Raw genomic sequence first — 24,206 nt, forward strand, 5'->3', positions numbered from 1 at the left:
TTGAGCAAGGTTCTTATTTTCCCTGCCTAATGTCAGCCTGGCCTTCCATATACCAAAAGGACTGATGGGAGAAAGGTTCAGTTCTTTTCACTTTTGCAGCCACCCCTTTATGTGCATGTAAATTGTGCTCCTGTTTTAAGATGTCTCTCTAAATCCAGCGGTGGTGTATTATGCCTTTTCAGAGTTTTCTGCTGATACTGCATTTTTAACGTAGGCAAATTATATTTCCGCCCCCACGAACACTTGTTCCATCGGCTGTAGTTCCCTCCTGCCAGATGTTTTTTTTCTTTTGAAACATTTCCTTCAAATTTTTCCCCTTTGTTTAATATACTTCAACTTTAAAGGTGCAAGCACTGATCATAGTATGAAAAATTGCTCCAGAGATCGGCATTCAAATGGATTCTGAATTCTGCAACCAAGACACAGGATATATTATGCAAATCAGGTTGGCATTCAAATGGATTGTGGATTCTGCAACTAAGACACAGGATATATTATGCAGATCAGTGTGCTAATTAAGTGAAGTTTGGTCCAAGATCTAGTTGAAAGTTTGTGGGAGATAATATGGAGCATTCCATTTATGTGGCCAATTGGGGACCTATGTTAATATGTGGTGGGATTGTCCAGTTGTTAAAAGAATTCTGGGGGGGAGCATCTTTAAATAAATACAGGAAATTACAAACAATAAGATAGAGCCATCAGCTTCATTAGCTCTCCTAAATTTATTTTTGAATCAGAATGTGTGCTGTAAACAAAAAAAACCTTTGATTCATTTTATGATTGTAGCTGCCAGGATGATTATTGCCAACAATTAGAAAAATGCTGAAAATTTGGTGATAAATGGTGGAACAAACTAAACCAACTTATGATTCTAGAAAAAAAATCCTTACAATATAAGAATAATTCAAGGAGATTGTCAAAGAAATTACTTTGATTCCGTCTGGAAAGCTTTTTTATTCTCTTGAATTTCTATACTGCCCTCCCATAAGGCTCAGGGTGGTTTACATAAAACATTATGAATATACATCAAAATCTAGTGACAACAAAGATACAGTGGCAAACTTGATCATAACAGATTATAACAAAACACTACAACAGATTCACAGCGTGAAAACAATCAACTTTTAACATGAACCTGTAGGAGGTCAACATGCCTCAGATCACGGAGGGGGGGAGGTTGGGGGACCAACAGATGTTGTTGAGTCGGCTGGCTTCAACCAAATGCCTAGTGGAAGAGCTCCCTTTAAATGCCCTTTGGAATGTTGGTAGTTCAGGAAGGGCCCTGAACCCTTCAGGGAACTTGTTCCACCAGGTGAGGGCCAGGACAGAGAAAGCTCTGGCCCTGGTTGAGGTCTTGCATGCTTCTCTGGAGCCAGGGATCACCAGGCAGTTGGCAGTGGCAGAGTGTAGGAGCACTTTGGGGGGTATAGGCAGAGAGACAATCTCTCAGTTACACTGGGCCCAGACTGTGTACTCGAAGGTGATTACCAAGACTTTAATCCTAATCCAAGAATTCAACTGGGAGCCAGTGGAGTTGTTGAAGTGCAGGCCAGATATGGGATCTCCATGGAGTATTTGTGAGGATCCTGGCTGCAGCATTTTGGACCAATTGCAGTTTCCGGATCAAGGTTAAGGAAGGCCTGCGTAGACTGAGTTGCAGAAGTCTAGTCTAGAGGTGACCGCTGGTAGATCACTGTGGCTAGGTGTTCTGAGGCCAAGCAGAGCACTAGCAGCTTGGCTTGGTGTAGGTGGTAAAAGGCCTGCTGTGCTACTCTCATGACTTGTACCTTCATGGAGAGGGAGGCATCAAGGATCACATCCAGGTTTCTGGCGGAGTGACCTACTGACAACTACACTCTGTCCAGGTTGGGTAGGCATGCTTCCTCGCTTGGTCCCTTCCTATCCAGCCACAGGATCTCCATCTCTGTAGTAAAATACAAGACTAAAATGTAGTAAAATACAAAAATAATTCTTCAGTTAGCAATGCATGGGAGTTAATCATGTAATTATGTTAATTTGTGTATTTAGTTAATTATATTGTGTTTTGTTTTTCAAAGCACTTGTGTTAGTATTGTCATTTTTTTCTTTTCTTTGTCTAATGAAAAATAAGTTAAAAAATAATAATAAAGCAATACAAAAAAAGAATAAATTCCATTGCATTCAATAGTATTTATTCAACGAAAAATATTCTCAGCATTGCAGCCATATAGTATTTGTTTGGGCTTTAGGAAGAAACCATAGCATAAATTTTCAGTGAGGGCAGTGACAAGGGAATTGAAATGAGTGCTGAGTTCCTGTGTGTCAACTAGGGATGTGCACTAACAGAAAAATCTGGTCCACTTCAGGTTCGGAAGACCCACCTTGGACTGGTATAAACTCGGCTGAAGCAGCTGCTTTGGCCGGAGTGCTTCAGACATCTCTGAAGCGCTTCACCCATTAAAGTCTTTAAGCTGTGTTGCTATGGCAGGCATGGAGCTTGCTTTGTGGGGGGGGGGGGTGGAAAAAACAAGGGCCTGACTCCCCCTCCTCAAAGCCTACCCTCTCTGCCTCCAGGGCAAGTGAGCTGGCACAACTGCCTTCCTGGGCTGGTGCAGCTCCTGCCCCAGTTCAGCCACACCCAGCAGGATGCTCCCCTCCATGATTCACTTACTCTGTGGTGCTCAGGGGAAGTGGCAGCCATGGAGGCTGCTGCTCACGTCACCCCTCCAGCAGGTGGGTGGAGACCCAGGAGCGCTTCCCTCCGGACGGGGGTTGAGGGAACAGCCGCAGGTGAGTGAGGGAGTGAGTGGTGGCAGCAGCCTGGGCAGGGAGTAGGCCAGGGTGGGGCTCTCACTCGCCTCCCTTTAGGGCAGGCCTCGCAAGAGGAACATCGCTCCAGGCGGGCGGGCACTGAGGCAAGCCAAAGCGCATTGAAGTGTGACAAAGTGCACTTCGGCTCTGTCTCCCTGTGGGATTTTATGCTCCAGGCTGTATTTGGTCGATTTGTCTCTGAAGCAAACCTGCTTCGGAGATTTTTCGACTGAAGCAGTCCGAAGCGCACAGCCCTAAACTGTCAACCTCTCCATTTAAAAGTTGCACAAAAAAACAGCCTTCCCTAAATGACTTTCCCCCATAATCCTGTGGGACTGGAAGCTCCTCCCAACAAACAGTACAATATGGTGTGGATTGCAGAACTCTGAAAGCAGGCAGGAATCAACAGTGCAGCTTAAACAAACCATAAACATTTAAACACATCAAACAGTGCAAAACAGAAACTGCATAGTAGGAGTGTGAAGAAATGCATTTTTTCTGTGGAGGCTTCAATTGAGTGTTTTAACAGGTTTTTTTTCCTTTGCACTGTTTATTGGGTGTCCCATCTTCTTGATCATACTGATTTTCACTGTATAATCTGGCTTGAGTCTCAATGAGAAAGGCAGGAAGAGGGAGGTCAGTCCAATTGTTCTCCCGATGTAACTCAACCATTAGTCTAGAGCAGCTTTTTTCAACAGTTTGACTGTGGAGGAGTCTCAAAAACACATTTTCAGGCTTAGAGGACCCCTGGAAGTGATGTCAGCTGGCCATGCCCCCAGAAGTGAGAGCTCTGTTTTGCATTCTTCCCTTCAGTTACAATTCAGGTTTTGTTCTGTGCCCCCTAGCAGTTTCTCAGTGTGAGGCGAGCTTTATTAAGTCATAGGGGGCAGTTATCTGAACAAGTCTGAAGGAGAGTAGATTGTCCGGAGTGGTTGACTTGTGCATCTCATTGGCACGGGATGCAGCAATGGCACCAAATCTGGTTGGCTTTGAAAGGTGATTAGCGAAATCATGGAAAACAGGGATCGCCCCATTGGACATCATTTTTGATGTGCCTTCGCAGTAGAACACAATCCTGTCATTCCCCACATCATCTCTTAAGGCATCTGTATTAAAGTCCAGATTAGACTAGACATTACTTTATTGTTACAGGCAATCCTATTGTGGAATCGGACTACACAGCTGGCTGGCAGGAAATTATACTTGGCTACCAAAGCTGACTTCCAAATTTTTGTTAGTTTTCAAGGCATCTTGTTCTTAAATGTCAACCAAACAGATACTCTCTGATTAAAATATCCTGCCGTTCATGACCTCACTGCAGTCCAGCAGATTTTTTTCCTTTTTTGAATTATAATTTCTAATGGATAACCGGCTAGTTATCTGAGCTGACAGAAAAATCTTCAATACTCATTCAATTCTCAATCTAGCATTATGTTTATGATACCACTTACATCAAAAAATGTTCCTTGTACTAGACCTGCCACAGCAAGCTTTGCAAGCATCCCAAACAGTTTGGAGAAACATGTTTGATCTGTCCTGTCTCAATAGAGATTTTAGACTTTTACTATATTAATTAAAATTATTATGAGTTTCTGATATGTGGGACATATATTTTTTTTATTTTAAAAGAATTGCTGCAGGAAGAAATGGGAACCTCTTCTTTGCTTTCTTTCTTGCCCTTCAGCCTTGGCTTCAAACTGTATTTCTTGTCTTCCTCTCCAATGTGACTGATAATAACTCCATTTGAATGTCTCCTGTTCAGAAATGATTGTGCTTTCTAAAAGAGACACACAATCACTTTGCCCAGGCACTCAGAGGCGATAGGAGAGTCAAGTCACCGGCTAGCCCTGCTCTCCTTGGGAAAAGTTATTGTTGAAGGGGCTTCCGTATGTTCAGTTGTGTGCCTCTGAGTCAAACTCTGCTAAGTAACTAAATAAAGATGTAATTTTAATGATGATTAAATTGAAGCACCTCATTAATTTCATGTGAGAGGTGGGGACACGACAGTTCTTCCCCTAAATTCATTGTTTGTCTGGCTGCAAGACATCCCCTTGCAACGTCTGGTTGAGTCTAATTTAAGTATGTAAATTTAATGGTTCAGTAAGTAAAATTGCCTTTATTGTTTGGAATGGTTTGTGCAGTAATTTATGAGTGAGCAAGCCTCATTTGATAGGAGTGTATGATAGAGCAGGTGACAATAATGAAGGACATGCTTATCTTTAAGGGTACAGAGGAAAGAAGTCAGAGAGAAGATGCTTAGTTGCCATCAAACATACAGGCTTTGGAATCAGAAATCAGAATATTTACCATAATATCATCACAAGACTGTATTATTTTGACAACAGAGCATGAGGCAAGATGTCAGCAAAGAGCTTTAGCAAACAATGATCTCTTTATATTTTTTTATGTGCTTGTAAAATGAGTGAAACTTTGATGGTCACACTTAACTAAACAATTAATCAAGGATCTGTACGCTCCTACGTTGACTCCAGAAACATGACCGAGGTGGAACTGTGTTTGAACACAGTTTGGAAATGGTAGCCAATTTGAAATGCTGCAGCTTGCCTTCCAATAGGGAACATAGTACTCTTATTCTGGCACAACTACACAGGTGGTATATATGCTTCAAGGTCTAGTGCTGGTGATTATAAGTGAGGCCTTTTATCGTCTGGGGCTTGCATACTTTGGCAGCATCTCTTTCCATATGTTATTTTCTCACTTTCATCTGCAGAGTGGATGTTTTCTGTGAACTCTACAAGGGCACTAAATCTCAAGGCCTTATCTATGCTGGGATCCATGTTCTGGAATGTTTCCACTGGAACTGTGCCTGGCGACCTCGTTTTGGCATATTGGCAGCTGGTTGACACTTATTCGGGAGTCTTTTCATGCTGGCTGATGGTATGGGAGATTTTTATTTTATACCCATATTTTACAGTGCCTCCTGAGGATTTAAACAAACCTTCTTTCTGAAGTTTATGGTTTTAGTAATTATTTTTCATCCACTAATGGTGACAAACTTTTATCGTGTTTGTTTTTCAACATTAAAGTTGTGATTTTGGAGAAGGGAAGCAGAAGAGAAATGCAAAATCCATAAATAAAATAACAGATAGAACAGCTTCTAAATACAACTGTTTGTGTGGCCCATTTGGTGGTGGCAATAGACCATTTTGCTTAAAGACCACAGGTGTAGCATTGATTTTTCAGTAAAGTGGCATAAATACTTTACTCAAATCAGGAGATATATGAAATGATGTTGACCACTGTACAAAAAGAGTTGATCATCTTTCCACTGTGCACACTTTTGCTTGTACTTTTAGTCTGGAATTAATACATTAACAGTGCAATCCTAAACAGAGTGGCACCCTTGAGTCTTAAATCAGTGGACTTATAACGGTGTAACTGTGTTTAGGACTGCATTGTAACTAAACCAGTTCATTAATGATCTTTCTCACATCTTAACATTATTCGCTGTCACTTAATCTATTTCAATTTGAAGGTATAGTTTAGGGCTGGCCCAAAACATCTTCCAGTTCAAGGAATTGCACCCCATGATCTAGGAAGCACATCCACAGGAGCCCTTGCATTGTCACAGAAGGAGCAACTCTGTGCCCATACATAACTCAAAAACATCACTTTTTTGTTTATGCTGTCAATCAAGGGCACTGCTGACAAAGACTGAATGTGTAAAGCTTGTTCCCTTCTCCAGAGTTATGGCCCCTCCTCACTTTCACAATTAACATAATATAATTGCAATGCGACCCTGTTAAAGTCTCCTGTGAATTTATAACAAAATCTAGATGACAAAGCAAAACCATAGGTTTCATTTGCTGGAACACAGACAGATTTTGGCCTTTATTTTTTGATTTACTTGGAATTCTCAATGAGCCTGGGGGGTTCGTCCAGACTGTGGTTTCCTGAATGTCTGGTTTGGCACTGAAGTGCATGGCCAGGAGTTTGGGATGTTTCTCAGGGGAATTTCTCTCTCCCCCCCTCCTCCTGCTGTGAGCTCAGGAACTCAACCAAGACTGCAGTACTAAAACAATCAGAGGGACGGAGTACCTTCTTTGAGAAGGAAGGGAAGGCAGGAAGAGAATGTTTGAGGGGCTTTTTCATTAAAGGGAAAAAATGGTAAAACATACCTGATAGAAGTTTATAAAATTATTAATGGGGTGGAGAGACTGAATGGAGAAGTTCCCCTGTATCGCAAAACACTACAGCTGGAAATCATATAACTAAACTGGTTTGCAGTAAGTTCAGGACAAAAAAATGGAAATGTTTCAATAATTTATGTTATTAATTGCCACGTGATGTTGAAATGGCAGCTAGCACATATGGCTTTAAAAGCGGCTAGGCCAAAAGAGTGGCAGGTATTTCTGCCAATGATTGTAAATTGTGAAACTGGAACCTGCATACTAATAGGCAATGGGCTTCAGATTACTGGATGCTGGGAAGAAGCAATGAGGAATGGCCATTTCCCCCTTCCATGCAAGTGAGAGACTATCTGGAGAGAATATAATTCTGATATTCTTACAGCCATGACAGTCCTGCATGGACTAGTTTGTGCCCCCAAACCTGCAGATCTACACTACATTAATCAACTGTTGCACCTGCATTCTCTTTTCCTAAAACTAGACCAAATGCAATGAACCTTCCATAGTAGTTTAAAAAATGGCTACTTGTAACAAATTGGGCCAGCATCACATTCCTGATTAAAGAAGTTTTCTTTTTTTCTAGGGCTGAGTCTGCACTTACTTTGTTTATTCCATTGTCAATCCTGTTGAATTTAGATTGATTTGAACTCGGGTTTTCCTCTTCCCTCCCTCCCCATTGAAACAGAAAGTGTTCTACACGTGGTTAGGGTAGTTCAGAAAGGGGGGGGGGGAGACAAGCCTCTTTATATTCTTGGAGGTGGGGGGGAGAGAGGATCGAAGAAAGCAGAGGAGGGAGAAAAAAATCCAAGACCGACAGAAATTGAAATTAAGGGCTTCTCCTTTAAGGCAAGCTTGTCACATGGCCACCTTTGGCCAATCAGGGCGTCTCTACCACGGAAGAGAGCCCAGATTCAAAACAGCCTGCTTTCTCAATATGAATCTTAATATATTGAGGTTTAAAAGCAATCTAAGATATCGCACAATAAAGGTAGGGTCACTCTGGATCAATCCTTCTTGCTGCAGAAGGAAAATTTAAATCACCAAAAATCAAAACGGAAATTGTATTCTGTGTAGATGGCAGGGACTGAATCGACCTGGGATTGGAAAAAAAGATCCGTGCAGTTTACACCCAGGTTAGTGCTAGGCAGTGGACTGTGAACCTTGTTTGCTGATTCTGCAAATCAAGCACACTCATTGCTGAGTTCTCCTGTTGCAACTGGTCTTGTTAGCTGCTAGCTTAAAAAAGCAGGGGGGAGGAAGCATCATAGACAACATCTCTTTACCTGACCTTTTGTTCAAAGCGGGATTTGCTCTGGCTTTCTTCCACAACAACAGCAAATCTTGCCTGGGAGAGACAAAGATGGAGCAAAGCCATGTGCACTCTCTCATCTTTGGTTTTCTTGCTTCAGCAGTACATTCCTCTGCATCTGTTCAATTAATATGCAAAGAGAAATCCCCATGTAGTTTTTGCTTTGTATATTTCCCATGTGTTGACAGTTAAATACTCTCTCTCTTACACACACACACACACACACACACACACACACACACACACGGTTGACACTTACCAGGTACAAAATGACAGTGTTCTTTTATTGCCCTCTCCTGTAGTGTACAGGTTGTATCTGATATTGACTTCTACCAAAACAGGATATTGGACAGACTGCTAGTCTACTCTGGTAAGATCATACTCTTATGCTATGTTTCTTATATGTTCATCTCCTTGAAAGGAAGATTCCTTTCTCTGTTTCTGCATCTCCAAATCACATTTCTGTGATTTTCATTTTTTATAATCTTACCACCTAAAGCAATTGAGTAAAAAATAGAGAGACTAAGAGGAATCTTATTTTCTTTATTATAACCCATCTTCTTCCAGAAAATCTGTTTAGGGCATTTTTTGATCATGTATCATAAGCATTGAAAGAAGTGAGGAAGCATGACCAAAAGCAAGAAGGAACACAAATATTCAGCCACACGTGCATGCCCCCAGTGAGAAGAAAAACTATTTCCAAAGCAGCATCGGCTCCAGCATTAACTAGGAACAAAGACAGGATAATACCCTTGCTCCATTAAAGATACACTTTAGTCATAGTTGATTCTTTTATTTCTTTAACAAATATGTATCCTATTCTTCTTCCAAGATACATGGCAATGGGCTTGTCTGATTTCATTTCTCCCTAGCAGTCAGGCTACTGAAAAGGAGGAGGCTAGTAGAGACTAGGGCTGAATCTGCAAAGCACTTTATTCCAATCCCAGGTTGATTCAGTCCCTGCCGTCTACACTGAATGTGATTTCCATTTTGATTTTGTCCAGTTTAAATTTTCCCTCTGCAACAAGCATGATTGATCTGGAGGGAACCTACCTTTCCCCCACAATATCCTAGAATGGATATAACCCTCAATATTTGAAAAATCGGTGTGAGAATGCATGCAGAGCTCTGCCTGTTCCAAACTTGCTGCTGAGCCTCCATTGTAGAGAAGCCCTGACTGGTTCCCAGGTTGCAATCTTGTTTTAAAGGGGAAGCCCTAACTTCTCTTGGCAGAAACTCCAGAAGCCCTAACTTCTCTCGGTAGACATTTGCCTCTTGGTTTTTTTCTCCCTCCTCTGCTGTCTCCAATCCTCTCCCCCCCCCCTTCAAGAAAAGAATGAAAGAGGCTCCTGCTGCGCTTGGCTCCCCCCCCTTTCTGAGTTTCCCTAACTACATGCAGAACACTTTTCTGTTTCAATGGGGCGGGGGGGGGGGGAGAGAGGAAGACCCGAGTTCAAATCAATCTGGATTCAGCAGGATCCACAATGGAATAAGCAAAGTAAGTGCAGATTCAGCCAAGGTTACTACTCCAGACTGACTTTTTGTAGATCTTACCAAATTCTAATGGCTCTTCTCCCATTTTCACAAAGGATAAAGTAGAATTCCAACCAAAGCAAATATTTTGTCAGGACTGCAAAAATCTTGAGTTAGAGAAATATGTTAAAACAATTTTTTCCGAAGCTTGGCTTTTTTTTTTTTTTAAAGCAATGAAGATCAAACATTTCATGTACAGTGGAAGCAGCAGAACCCAACAGGGCTACTCTTATATAAGTTCACTGAAGAAAGGGCCTTTTCTTGTAGCATACAGACTAAATTGCTTGAATCACACAATCTTATGCAGAGGCAGTCCAGTCCAAACAAGGAACTTACACTGGAGTAACTGTGAACCACTGCAGTGCTAAAAGTTTACTAACATATGGATGGGATGCCCCATGTCTTTCTACTTGTTGCATTCTGGTTGACTTGTTCATATCAGTTTGGGTGGTGCAGTTCTGGCCCCTTCCACCTCTATCATTCTATGAAATGTATCTGCAATTGTGGCCTTGTCTAAAGCATCAAGGGACATGCTAATATGTCAGGGAATTATGTAATGGTATTTACACTTTATGCAGATCAAGTGTATATCCAGATTATCAATATGCAGATGACACCCAGCTTCCTGATGGATGGCCGCCCGAATCTTTAGCCAGATGTCTGGAAGCACTGATGGGATGGCTCAAGCAGAGTCATCTGAAGCTCAACCCTTAAAAAAAAAACCCTCCTGTGGCTGGGCAGGAAGGGTCCAATCAAGGAAGCATGATTTTATTTATTTATTTGCAGATCTATATATTTTCCAACCTGGATAGGGTGCAGGTATCAGTGATTCATTGCATCAGAAATCTGGGCATAATCCTGGATGCCTCCCTCTCTATGGAGGCACAGATCACAAGAGTGGCATGGCTGGCATTTTACCACATTAGTTTTTACCACTAGCACCATACTTGGCCCCAGAATACCTAGCCACAGTGTCCATGTGATGGTCACCTCTAGATTGGATTTCTGCAACTTACTCTACCCTTATCCTTGATCTGTAAACTACAGCTGGTCGAGAATGCAATGCCCAGGGTTCTCTCGAAAATACCATGGAGATCCCATATCTGGTCCATAGTCCAACAGCTGCACTGGTTACAAGCTGAATCCCAGATCAGGCTTAAGGTTGGGAATTACCTTTAAATCCATATGTGGTCTGGGCCCAGCATACCTGAGGGACTGCCTCTCTGTCTACACCCCTCAAAGAGCTCCAATTGGCTGATGATCCCTGGTCCCAAGGAAGCAAGTTTTGCCTCAACCAAGGCCAGATCATTCTCTGTTCTGGCCCCTACCCAGTAGAACAAGCTCCCAGATGAAATCCGGACCCTGTTGGAGCTAGCACAGCTCTGCAGAGCCTGCAATATAGAGCTCTTACACCAGGCATTTAGTTGAAGCCAATTGAACCAACTACTACTACTACTGGGGGCCCCAGAACACCACCCCCAAATATGCCCATCAAGCGTACCATGGGGCAACCTGCACTGACAGACTTGCGGGGTTACAGTCATTATCTTGAAGGGCCTATATCCACCCCACTAAGGCAGCTGCATTGGCTGCCAATTGCACTCCGGATCAAGTTCAAGGATTTGGTATTAACCTTTAAGGCCATCCATGGTCTGGGCCCCACAAATCTGAGGAACTGACTGTCCACAGGGCTCTTCACTCTGCAGGTTAGAATCCGCTGATGGTTCCTGGCCCATGGGAAGTGTGCCTGGCCTCGACTGGGGCCAGGACCTTTTTGGTTCTGACCCTAACCGCGTGGAATGAGTTCTGGGAAGAGCTGAGGGCCCTGATGGAGCTGTCATAGTTCTGCAGGGCTTGCAAGATGGTACTCTTCCACCAGGCCATTGCGGAAGATCTCGGGTCCCTCTTCAGTATGCCCTGAACATCTAGGGCAAGAAATCGCCCCCCCCCCCACAGAGGATGGCAGATAGTACAGGGGAAGGGGTGCAGGGGAAGTGCCATCATGTAAGGGGGGAATAAGATGGGATTATGCTGCCTGAGGATTCTGTAATTTTATGGATGTTTTATCAGGGGATTTATTGTAAACCGCCACAAGCCAGCTTGGTCCGGAAGTGGTGGTCAATACATTTTAAAATAAATAAACAGTTCAGTTATTAGTTAATAGTGATGTTACTGTCATTGCTGTTATTATCAATTGATGTAGTTACTGAATCTTTATTGTACAATTTTTTATGACTTTTATAAATTCGTGTTGTTGTTGTTGTTGTTGTTGTTATTATTATTCAATTTATTACCCACCACTTTTGGCAAAGCTGGCTTGTGGCGAGTTACAAAGTAAAAATGGTATAATCCTCTAAAACTCCTATTTCTCCTTAAAACTAATGATTAAAATACAACTACCAAAAAGGGCAGCAACCAACCCCCACCTACCCCCGCTGGGAATCAGGGGAGCGGCTGACCACCACAGATGACACATGGTGGGATACTCCTCTTTTTTGGGGGGGGGGCAGAGATCTTCTCTTTGCTGGCCTTAACCATAAGCCTGGTGGAAGAGCTCCATTTTCCGGGCCCTGCGGAAAGCCGGAAGCTCCTGCATGTAAACTGCCCTGAGCCGCAAGAGGAGAGCTGTATATAAATTGAATGAATGAAATAAAGAGGTAAATTATAATTGTACTATTCCAGAAGATGTATTTAATTCTGAAGGAAAACATAGTGAAGGAAATAAATATAGCAAAATTAGAAATGAATGGGTAGATGTACGCTTCTTACTGTGGAATGCTGAGAGTAGTTAACTGAGACTCTTCTATCATGCTCCATCCATCTCCTCTCAAGCATGGAAAGGAGAACAACATCCTCTTTTTTGAGGTGAGGCAATTAGCTGTGTAGTGTATCTCCTCTGTCCCCAGACCAGGGAAATCTAGCATTCCAAATTACATGACGTTCTACTATACATTACACTCTACTACTCCAAACAAGAAATAAAATAAAGAAAATATATTGCTATTCTAGGGGATTAGTGGCAATACTGATGGAAGGACCAAATGAGGTTAACATATGTAGTGAAATAAAAACCCAATATTCTTGTTAAGTCCTGGGGGTTCCATTGTTCTTTGTAATGTAATTCTGCAATTTCCCTTTCTAGTCTATTCCTGAAGTTCCTTTGTAATAAAACAGCTACTTTGAGGTTTCCACCCAGAATTAAACCCAAACAAATGATTGGTCTTTCTTGTTCTTAAAGATGCCACTAGATTCAAACTTTGTTCCCTTTGCTTAAGTTCTTTTTACTGCCTCACCCCTGCATATGGGATTTGAATGTGCACAGGTGATAGCTCCTATCCTATCTGCTTCTGAAAAATATTTTCTCTATTTCAGAGTGGAGCACAAATATTTAGTGTTCATGCTTCTGCTTCACAAGTCACAGAGCAACCGATTAATCTATGAAACGTCTGACTACATGTTTCCTTTCACATTGTCACAATGCGACTGAGATTGGCCCAGGCTGCCACATATATCTAAATAGCAATAATATCAATCAGATGGTGACTGGTTGTCAATAATTGTCCCAGTTCTGAATTCTGTGTAACAGTTTATAATCCAAATGGGAATTAGAACTTGACTTTGATTCCCTGGTCATGAAGGGTAGATAGCAAAAATAGCCAGTGGGTGTCAATTGATTTAATTCTGCCAAGGGGGGGTTTATTCCATTCCTTGACACAAGTGCCTTCCTGCAGGTTGAGAGACATTTTAATGGTGACAGTGCTAAATCTCTCTTCACTTTGAAGACCATTTGGGCTTCTTTTTCAGATCAGTACAGAATTAAATTATGACATCTTTCATTTTGATTGACATTTTAGATTTGAAGAGAACCGACAGCTGCAATTATAATACATAGCTAGCTGAACGAAACAAAAAGGAGAAACAATTTAGTACATGTATGTACCAGTTCTGCTCAGTTAGAGGTCCTTAAGAAAAACCCAAACCTAAGAGCTCATTGGGATCCATGTTGGAAAATGGGCAGCACTATCTACTATGCTCATTACACTTCTATCTCTTGGAAAGCTCAGAAAGTTCCTCCATTATTCCCATTCCAGCTACTGAATGATCAGAGAAGACTCTGACTAATATAACCGTGTGCTTTGAGAAGCCTTTGTCCCATGTCCCAAGGATGGGTGACAAATGGATGTGAGGGATGGAAGGGGGGTTGCAGTGGCAAGCTGTGCTATTATCTATGCACATTCCATGGCCCACCTGCATAGAGGCTACCCATGGACATATGAAGCTGCTTCATACTGAATCAGACCATTGGTTCATCAAAGTCAGTACTGTTTACTCCAGGGGTCGTCAAACTGCGGTCCTCCAGATGTCTATCGACTACAATTCCCATGAGCCCCTGCCAGCGTTCGCTGGCAGGGGCTCATGGGAATTGTAGTCCATAGACATCTGGAGGGCCGCAGTTTGACGACCCTTGGTTTACTCAGACTGGCAGCAGTTCTCCAGGGTCTCAGGCAGAAGTCCTTCACATCGCCTATTACTGATCCATTTTAACTCGAAATGCCAGAGGTCAAACGTTCTGTGTGCCAAGCATATACTCTACCACTGAGCCACACTGCATGGATGCACACTTAGCTTTCTCCACGATAACATGAATCTGGCTTTTTTCAGAGTTTCTGAATGTATAGAAAGAGCTCTCACCACGTATACCAGTTCACTTTAAAAGGTGACAATCAGAGGCTGTCATGATCCTCCCACATTATCTGCCCCTTCTTCTCATCGTCATTTTGTCAGTGACTTGAGCTCCTTTGCTTACCACACTTTTTGTCCATAAAATACTCCATTGAGAAAGAGATTCTGGTTTGAAATCTGAACATGCTTTACCCAAAGCTATGTGCCTACTCTAGGTCATGAGACAGCAGGGAGAAAAGAGAAATTTTCCAGGGCATTTTCTGAGACCGCGTAACTCCCACCTTCTATTCTTCCCCACACTCCCTTTACCAATTTGCTTCTTTCCCCAAGATATGCCCTGGAGAGGGTCAGGTTGCTCTGCCTTTTCTAAACCATGCTTCTATCCACTCAAGTCAGAAAGTCAGCAGTTGTTTCCACTTGTTGCCTGCACAAAAGCAAGTAAATCCTACTAGGCCTAAAAATTGATTTTTATACTATGGGTTGATTGGCGCTAAGCCTGTGGTTAATGGCAGCAATAAAGAGCCTCAGGGTGTGGCATAAAGTTAAGTGGGGAGACTTTCCCTGCTCACCTCCAATTGGAAGCAGTTTATGCCCTATATTTCACATGCCCATTATATTCATAGGATCCAACATCCATAAACCTATTGCTCAATGCACCTGTCTTCTGTTGCAGGTGAATTTTGTGGCAAATTAGTTTTGGTGGCAGGTTTTTACTTCTCTGCACTTTCCTGTGCTGTCTGTACTTCCATGGAATTCATGAGGTACAGACTGGATCTGCTGCTCTGAAGACAAATCAGTAGAGTTGATTTTCTTGGTGTAACCTCCATGAATCCTTGTCTCTTCTATAGCCTAGCCCCAAAACTTTGCTCATTAAGGTCTGTGCAGCCAACATAATAATGAAATCCAAGTATAGATTACGTGCCTTAAACGGAGATTGAGACGGGGCTACTTAAAACCCAGAAACAGGACAAACGCACACACCCCAGCAGTCTTTACAGCTTTACTACGTGATGCTTCAGGCTACCACCCACTCCAACCTGAGAACATAAGAAATGCATCGCTGGGTCACACCAAAAGACTTTCTAGTCCTGCATTGCAGTTCTGAAAATAGCCACTTAGATGCAGAGGGGAAATGAGAAAAGAACACTAAGACATATTCCACAAAAAGGATTAGGCTGTGATCACCACTTGTTGGTGTGCTGGATAATAATTTGGCATGATATTGGGCAAAGACCAGGGTGGTCCCAGGCATAGCTCAACTCAGGCCCCCAGTTGCACTACATCAAGGTAACATGCCAGATTCCAAAGTAACTAAATAGCAAACTCCCATCACCTGCCGCCAAGTTTGGTCGACACCTTTCCTTCTTTCTATTTTTTCTTGGTTTTACTGATGGTACTCCTCAGTCCAAACTATTGTCCACGTGTAGCTTTGGTCTATAGAAGTGATGTACTAGCCACCCCTGTCAAGTTCCTAAAAATTGGAAAGTTGATATTTTGCCTTGTATAACACAGCCTCCGTATAAGACTGTTTTGAATAGTGGGAATCTAGTGTCAAAAGTCTAGCATTAAATGTGCCTATGCATTAAACTAAATGGCAAAGTTAAAGAAAATAAAGCTATGCATGCTGTCTTTGAGGAGAGCAAAGAGAGAACTGAAAAAATCTCTGAAGATGGTGGAATGCACTCAGTAGGTGAGTCATTGACATGTGGGTGGTGATGATCATGGGCTACTGAGGGTCATAAACCCCGAAGGAACTGATTCTGTTTGCGGAAAACTGTGTAGGGCACACATTAATTAAGAAATCCAAGGTAAATGCATTTTTAGATAACCCAGGTGGAAAGTGAACTGATTCCATGGTGGCAACTGAAAGTCACAAAACCGATGCAAAAGAGGGGGGGGGAAGCAAAATGCATCTGAACAGAAAGCAGTGTGAGATGTGTGTGTGGGGGGAGGGATTTAATTGCAGGGAATGGACTGTTAAAAAACAAGAGGAAAACAGTGCATAATTGGCCCAGGTTTCCAAAATACATTGCAGGTCAGCTTATTCACTTTAGAATGAGCTAGGTATAGCAAGCACCCTTTGGAACAACCCACTTAAAAAGATTATATTCTATAAATGGATTTATGTTAGAATTTAAGATGCTTTATGAGTACCTCAAAAGCAAGTTAGAAATGTTTAAATACATTTCCCCCTTTACAACTCTTCATTCTTTTCTTAGAAATGAATGACCTTGGAGTACTCCCAACGTTTCCTTTGCTTGGAAAAAAACATCACACAGAATTATTCAGTGTCAGAAAAGCATAGTGCTACAAGACCAAGAGAGTAGGCTGGAAATGGCTACACTTTCTCGGATTTATAGTCTATCAGCGTGTCCAGGCGAAGAACACAATGCAGCCCTTTTTAGAAGGCAGGTGGAGAATTGTATTGTTGAATGCTTCTCCCATGTTAAGAATTCCCTGCCCATGGAACTATAGCATGTCCAGAAAAATAATTCCAATACAGCTTTCTCACTGATATGCTACATCAGCTTTTCTCAACCTTTTAACTATTAGGAAACCTCTGAAGCACTCTTCAGGCTTCAAGTAGTAGTACGATCACGCAGAATATATTTGGGAAGCATAACACATCCATCTGGGGGCTCCTCCCCTTCCCACCCTCTTCAGCCCCATCATTGGCTATTTTGGGAGGGGGAGGCAGGTCAACATGACCACATATGGTCATATCATCTGATAAATGTATAACAGATTTTAAAATATAGCATGTATAGCATTCAACCACACAGTCCCACCCGTTTTCTGGAATAGAATAGTCTCATACATTACTATGTGGAATTTCCCTCTGGTCAAATTCCATATATCAGCTTTTAAATATATTGATATTTCCCACTTTAAAGTTTCAAACTGGATTTCATCCATGTTGCTGAACTGTAGTGCAGGAAACAGCCCTTCAATACACTCTCCTTGATGAGGGGGTATCATTTACAGAGTTTCAATATGCACAGATTTACCTTTTCTTGCATATAGTTCTGTACTGCTATATAATGCATCTGATAAATTATGCAAAGGAAGAATGAAACCTCTCTCAGCTAGGGAGAAATTTATCCATGTCACAGAGTTTCCTGTTCCATCCTTTTGTTCTTTCTCACTTTCTGTCATCTTCTTTCATTTAAGCAATCCATTGTGAGACCCGAACAGGTGAGTGCCCCCCACATTAGGATTATAGGAAGTGGGCTGAGTTGAAAGACTCTAGATCGCAAGAGACTTCAACTTGTCCAGATGGGACAGGTTATTTCGTTGAAGCATCTAAAAGGTATGTCCACACCAGTGTGTATTTAAAGGGCTACATCAGAAAATTGTTACCAAATTGGTCTTGAAGTCCTGGCCTGCAGTTCTGTATGCAGTCTGCAGGGTATATGCCCCCTCCTTCTCTTCATTAAAAAAACATAATGCTCTCTTGATATTTAAATCATATATGCCCAAATTCTTGGCCTCAATAGTATAGTTGGGCATGGACAAAATGCCCCCTATGCAATTTTATCAGTGTAACAAATGGACCCCTAGATCATCTTATATTCTAATAGCAACCTGCAACCCCCATCTGTGGATAGCTAAATCTATAGGTTGGGGCCACATGGAAGCTAAAAAGATTTGCAAAAAAATTCTTAAATCAAAAAAGAATTTAACCCCCCCCCCCCCAAGTAAAAGTGTTCTCTGTGCAAACACAGAGAACACACTTACATTAGGCATCTCTGCAACAGCTGCACAGTCCAAAACTCCGTGTTGGATTCACTGGTGGCTGTGTGGCTCAGGAGCTGCTCTAGGCCTCCTAATGGCTGAGCAGCCCAGGCTGCTCCAAGCTCAACAGTGGCTACCAGAGAGCCATGGGCCATAGGACTCCGTGCTGGGCTGGGTAGCGGCACATCCCAGGGAGGACCTGGAGGCAGCACTGGGCCTGGCGGCAGCTGCTAATAAACCCAGGGGCTACACTGGACTTGGCAAAAGAATGCAGGGGGAGAGATGGGTTTTCACTTACACACTATATTTCTAATTAGAAGAAGAGTTGGTTCTTATATGCCGCTTTTTCTCTACCTGGAGGAGTCTCAAAGCGGCTTACAATCACCTTCCCTTTCCTCTCCCCACAACAGACACCCAGTGAGGTGGGTGAGGCTGAGAGAGCCCTGATATTACTGCTCAGTCAGAACAGCTTTATCAGTGCTGTGGCGAGCCCAAGGTCACCCAGCTGGCTGCATGCGGAGGAGCAGGAAATCAAATCCGGCACGCCAGATTAGAAGTCTGCGCTCCTAACCACTACACCAATCTGGCTCTTCCAAAGAGTACTACATTGTATAATGTTCCACGAATTATTGGAGTAATTGTGTAATGTTCTACAAATTATTGGAATTAGGAACATAGACAGATTCTCTAGGATCCTGCAAATGAAAGGTATTAAGACAACATTTACACCCACACAAAAAATGTCAACGCCTGAGATTTGTTAAAGATCAACTTCACCCTCTGCAAATATTTTAGAGTACATAAGATCCCTTGTGAGTTTTGGTAAGGTTTATATTAGGATGACTGATTGCTCAGTAACTATAAGGAAGACTGAACAGGAACACTATATGTGACTGAAACCACCAAAAAAATCAGCTGTTGTCCAGCACACTATAGAAGAAAATCACATCATTTTGTTTGATAACATAGAAGTAATTGCAAAGGTTAATGGCTATTATAATTCATCTAGAAGAGAAGCTATTAAGAACAGCATCCTCAGAACATCAACTGAAAGAAAAGTGTAGAAACTTTACTATATAATAAACAAATACAATTACATCATTGTCCAATTATTTCACAGAGAACAAAAATTCCGATGATGCCAGCATAAGAATGCAAACTGAGGATCTCCCTACATAGCAGAGTTAAAAATAAAGTTTTCTCCTTAGGACACTCATTAATTTTACAACAACAGCCTGATTACTGAAGATGCCAGCAGCAAAGACAGCAAAACATCTAGTGAAATGTTTCTATTAACAAACACAGCGTAAAAGTCCAACAATTTTAATTAAAGATTTCTATTGAAATAATGTTTTCAAGACGGTAAATGATGAGCTAGATATCATTTTTGCTAGGAGAATTGGTTGAGTTGAAATATAGTACGTAGTATGTGATGTGACATTATAATGATGTAATATTAGTATTTTTTTCACTCTCATTGGAAGTTGTCTCCTAGAACAGGTTTTTCCCTTTTTAAATCTAATATTGCAACTTAACATCTGTAAAAAATAGCACTTCTGTAATATGTAGTGTAAGGTAAAGGTAAAGGTATCCCCTGTGCAAGCACCGAGTCATGTCTGACCCTTGGGGTGACGCCCTCTAGCGTTTTCATGGCAGACTCAATACAGGGTGGTTTGCCAGTGCCTTCCCCAGTCATTACCGTTTACCCCCCAGCAAGCAAGCTGGGTACTCATTTTACCGACCTCGGAAGGATGGAAGGCTGAGTCAACCTTGAGCCGGCTGCTGGGATTGAACTCCCAACCTCATGGGCAGACAGCTCCAGACAGCATATCGCTGCCTTACCACTCTGCGCCACAAGTAGTGTATTATTTTTAAATAACATTTTTAAAGCTTTTTTTTTTAAGTCAGGAACCTTAGTTCCTCGCTGGCTCTGTGAGCTCCATATGTTATACACAAATGCATAACACAGTCCTAGTGGTAACTTTTCCTGAAATTTTGAGAGGGCACATTTTGAGTGACAAAGAAGATATGTAGCCCCTTTCTTGATAGCATTTTTTTTCTACTAGGAATTCTATGCCTGCCTCCTAGATAATGTATCTCCCATTCAGACCAGGAACCAAATGGTGACAAATATGCCTAGAAATTCAGGGTGTGTGGAAAACAGCAATAGAAAATTCTTTGGAGCAAAACTACAGGTAGTTGGGACAGGGGGGTTAAGGAGGACCTATGCACTTGCCACTTTTCTACATGTAAAAGGGCCACTTCCCAAAAGGCTTTTCTTCAGGGGGGGGAAAGGTGACTGTCAGGACAGGTTACATGCCCTACCATGTAATGTGTCATTTGCCCTTTTGCCTGCAGCTTATCACTGTAAAACACATTGATCCTTTTAATACTGCTAGTGTAGGAGGACGGGAATGATACACTTGTATACATGTGCCTCTGGCCAACTAATGTTATTTGGACAGTGGCAACCAGCAGCTCGCTTATTTGTTTGTTCTTGGATCATGGCTTCTGAATCTGAACTAACTCATAGTACAGTAGGTAGCAGCAGGACAAGCTTATACAGACAGCAAGATTGTACATTTTCGGCAGCTATGGCCTGCATATGGACACAAATTGGCCATCATACAAGACAGGAAAAGTTGTCATCCTTTAATATACGCTGCCCACCTTTGTAGTTTCTGTAGTTTCCGTAGTTAGGCAAGCGTGCTTAAGTCCCCAAAATTATTTCTTATAAGACTTTCCACCTTTTCTTACATCTTTCATTTTGGCTATGGGGAAGAACAGACCGCTGAAGAATACCACCTGGATTTTCTACAGCTGCAGGAAACCCTGCAGCACCTTTCAGTGAATAGGACATCCATTCCCCCACAGACTAATAGCCAAGTGAAATGATTCTTTACAGGTTTCCTCACTGGATCTTTCAGACAATAAACCATACGTCCGTCATGCTGCTGGGAACTCAGGGCCCCTTTTCAGATTCAGATGGCAGCTCCCCCTTCCCCACTGGACTGAAAGCTGGATCAGGGAGCTGGACACAATCCACAACAAGTCACCTAATCTAGTTTGGTCCTTATAACTGCAGGAGATGAGGAAAAGTGGGAAGAGGAATAATGTAAGCTGCTTTGAATCCCCATTAGGAAGACAGGCTAGATGTAAATGAAACAAATTCAATAAATAAATAGCATATGACTTCCATGTAGCCAAGGACAAACACCTCAACTGCCATTGGGAGTTTCTTGCCACATATCAAAACAGATACATTTATTATATCTTTGGTACTTTAGAATGTTCCATGAACTTTATCTTGTAGTCTCTACAGCTGTGGGTGCCGTTCCCATACTGTGGATGAGGGGAGAAGCTGTGTAAGACAAGGGGGTGCCATTCCCATACTGCGGACGAGGGGAGAAGGTTAAGCCTGAGGCTTCCTAGTGAGTTTGTGACAGATGTGACATTTGAAACACAGACCTCACTTATCATGGCTCTTTCCCTTACTCTAAAGGGTTGAGCAGCAGCAAAATAGGTATAAGTATAAAAAATCAAAATCAATATTTATTACATGTGCATCTATGAAACTTTAAAACATCAATGTATATCACACTATATTGCACGAATCCAAAACATTTTGACACATGGATAATGACCAAATAACCAAATACATTTCAACTCCCCCCCTTGGAGTATTCTTCAGTGGTCTAAAATATAATGCACTTATGTGATGTAATGGGGACTGTAAGGTGATAAACAATATGAATGCAGAGGCTCCCACACTAATGAAAAGTATCAAAATGTATGGCTTGGAGCCCTCCAATTAATTTTTTTTTCAAAATGTCACCCTTGTAGAAACTCTCTCTGTGTTTGAACATATTTTCATCAGCCTCATGGACACTTATCTATTGCAGCGTTTTTGTATGCTTAACAGGTAGAACACAGACTATTTCCCACCAAAGAAATAGTCATGTAAAAATGACTTTTACACAAAGCAACCCTCAAGGTCTAACTGATGATCAGAATCACTGGGGTTGGGATTCCTCCCCCTCCCCACTGCCACCCTGGTCATATTGCTTGCTGACTGAGGAGGAAACAGTGTTCACATTCCAAAGCCATTGCAAAGTGCTTCATCAAATTGATTTCTTGTCCCATAAGCACCTCTGGCACAGTGAACCCTGCCCTCCTGCTCTCTGCTTATCACACATTAGAATCTTTTTTTTTAATTTAAAAGGATGTGTTTTTCCCTGTGATACACAGGATCCTGTTCAAGTGTCAGTGCGATGGGCTAAATCGCAAATCCCTTTGAGCCTAGTAGTTATGTTTTTCGGGGGGGGGGGGGGAGATGCAGTACCACTTTTGTGCCAAGTGCACGCTAGAGCATGCTGGAGAGGAAGAGATGCTGCTGGTGTAGCGGTACAATTAAGGAGAATATCTAATGACGACACGTGCCGATTCAGATGGGCAGCTGTGTTGATGCAAGGCATCTCCCTTAGGCATCTAAAATCCACCCCTAAGTTCTCCTCAGCCACACTGCACCATGCACCGTCGCCCTATCCTTGGCGGTTCTTTGTCTCAGGCTGTTCCCCAGCAGCCTCCCACAAGGGCGCGGGGGGGGGGGGGGAGCGCTGTGCGCAGAGAGGAGGAGGAGGAGGAGTTGTTTTGATTACTATTAGCAGAACGTCTGCAGCCCTTTCTCCACCGCTTGGCAAGGCGATCTCTCTTTCCGCTCGACGTTGAGCTACTGCTTTGCGCCCAGGGGACTTGAGATCAGCACAAGACGCCTGCCGGGCTCTTTTTAACAAACAAATAAACAAATGCATTCCTGTTTCTCGTTTATTTCGGATCCCTCTTTCATGCACGGCGGCCGTATTCGCCCAAGGCTGCCGACCAAAGCAGTTTCTCGTCCTCTTTAGAGGGAAAGCGCAGCCGGAGCCCCCTTGCAGCGGGGCCTGGCCGAGCGACCGGAGGCGGGGGCTTTCTGGACCGCCATTTTGATGGCTACGGCAACCCGCCAGCGCACCGGGCGAGGGCTGCGTCCGCGCACTCTGAATCCTGCCGCCGGGCAACAACAAGCCGGCTGGCGGAGCCGCTGCAGCGCCAGACCACTGTCGGCCGACGCCTGGGCGGCCAGGGAAGGAGAGCTACTCCCTCCGCTCTGCCCGCCCCTCCCACCGCTGTGTCCCCTTCGCTCTGTCGCAGCCTCTCTCCTTTGCAGCGCCGCTCTTCCCGCCAGCGTCTCCTCCTCCCACCAAATTGCCATCGCCGCCTCCCCTCCCCGCCGCTTTCCACTCCTCCTCCTCCTCCTCCTCCTCCCCGCCGCTTGTTCGGTCTCGCTCGCGTTCCCTCTCTCGTCTAGAGCGATATGCTATAATTGACATTTTCCATCTGACAGGTTCTGAGTCTCCTCCCCCCCCGGCCTGCCGTTGCCAAGGAAACAAGCGGCGGGGGCCCTCAGACAGCCGAGCCCTTTTAGCTTGCCTTTTTAGGCTGCCTGTCTGCGTCAATGTCAGCTGCGCTAATGAACGGCGCAGGAGGGAAAGGAGGGGAGGCGCTTCCCCCCCCCCCTTTCTTTTTTATTTAATTACGACCCACACAAAAAAGCAGCAGCGCCACGGCCATGCGCAACGGCAACAAGATCAACAACAAAAAAGCCACGTTAATGTTAAATTAAGAGGAAAGAAAAACGCGCTTTGTACTGCCGGCCCTCTAACCTCCCAATGAAAGGTTTGCTTTCCTTTCCCGGTGTGCCAAGCAATTAAGCCATGTGAGATCAAGCACCCGACATGGCTCCTCCTGCCCCCTCTGCCTTTACGGCGTCGGAAATGTTCTGCCGGCTGCAGCTCCTGCGCCATAAACCCCTCGAAAGCGGGCTCCGTGTGGCTGTGGTGCCTCCGTGCCTCCCTGGGAGTCGGGGAAGAGCCTTAGACTCCCCCCCCCCCCGCCGTTCATCGGACCCTTCAGCCCGGCCCTGAGCACTCTGCTGGCGCTGGCGGCGATCTCCCGAGGTCTTGGCC

At 43.3% G+C, this 24,206-nt stretch overlaps 2 long non-coding RNA genes across 4 annotated transcripts in view; one reads left to right on the forward strand and one right to left on the reverse strand.

Annotated features, from left to right (window-relative positions):
- The window catches only part of LOC143831323 (uncharacterized), a 211,091-nt gene that overhangs the window by 103,841 nt on the left and 83,044 nt on the right, over positions 1-24,206 (forward strand). For 2 of the 3 annotated variants that reach the window (XR_013228820.1, XR_013228822.1), the window contains one exon: positions 5,522-5,688. This is a non-coding gene — a long non-coding RNA (uncharacterized LOC143831323). Of the gene's footprint in view, positions 1-5,521; positions 5,895-24,206 lie in introns of those variants that run through there. The other variant, XR_013228821.1, reaches the window with a different exon arrangement.
- Positions 860-24,077, reverse strand: LOC143831324 (uncharacterized). The gene is made up of 3 exons (XR_013228823.1): positions 23,904-24,077; positions 8,230-8,368; positions 860-1,924 (listed from the first exon to the last, which is right to left on the reverse strand). It is a non-coding gene; the product is annotated as an uncharacterized LOC143831324 (long non-coding RNA).

The sequence above is a fragment of the Paroedura picta genome, chromosome 3 (assembly GCF_049243985.1).
Source record: "Paroedura picta isolate Pp20150507F chromosome 3, Ppicta_v3.0, whole genome shotgun sequence".
In the NCBI taxonomy this organism is placed as follows: domain Eukaryota; kingdom Metazoa; phylum Chordata; class Lepidosauria; order Squamata; family Gekkonidae; genus Paroedura; species Paroedura picta.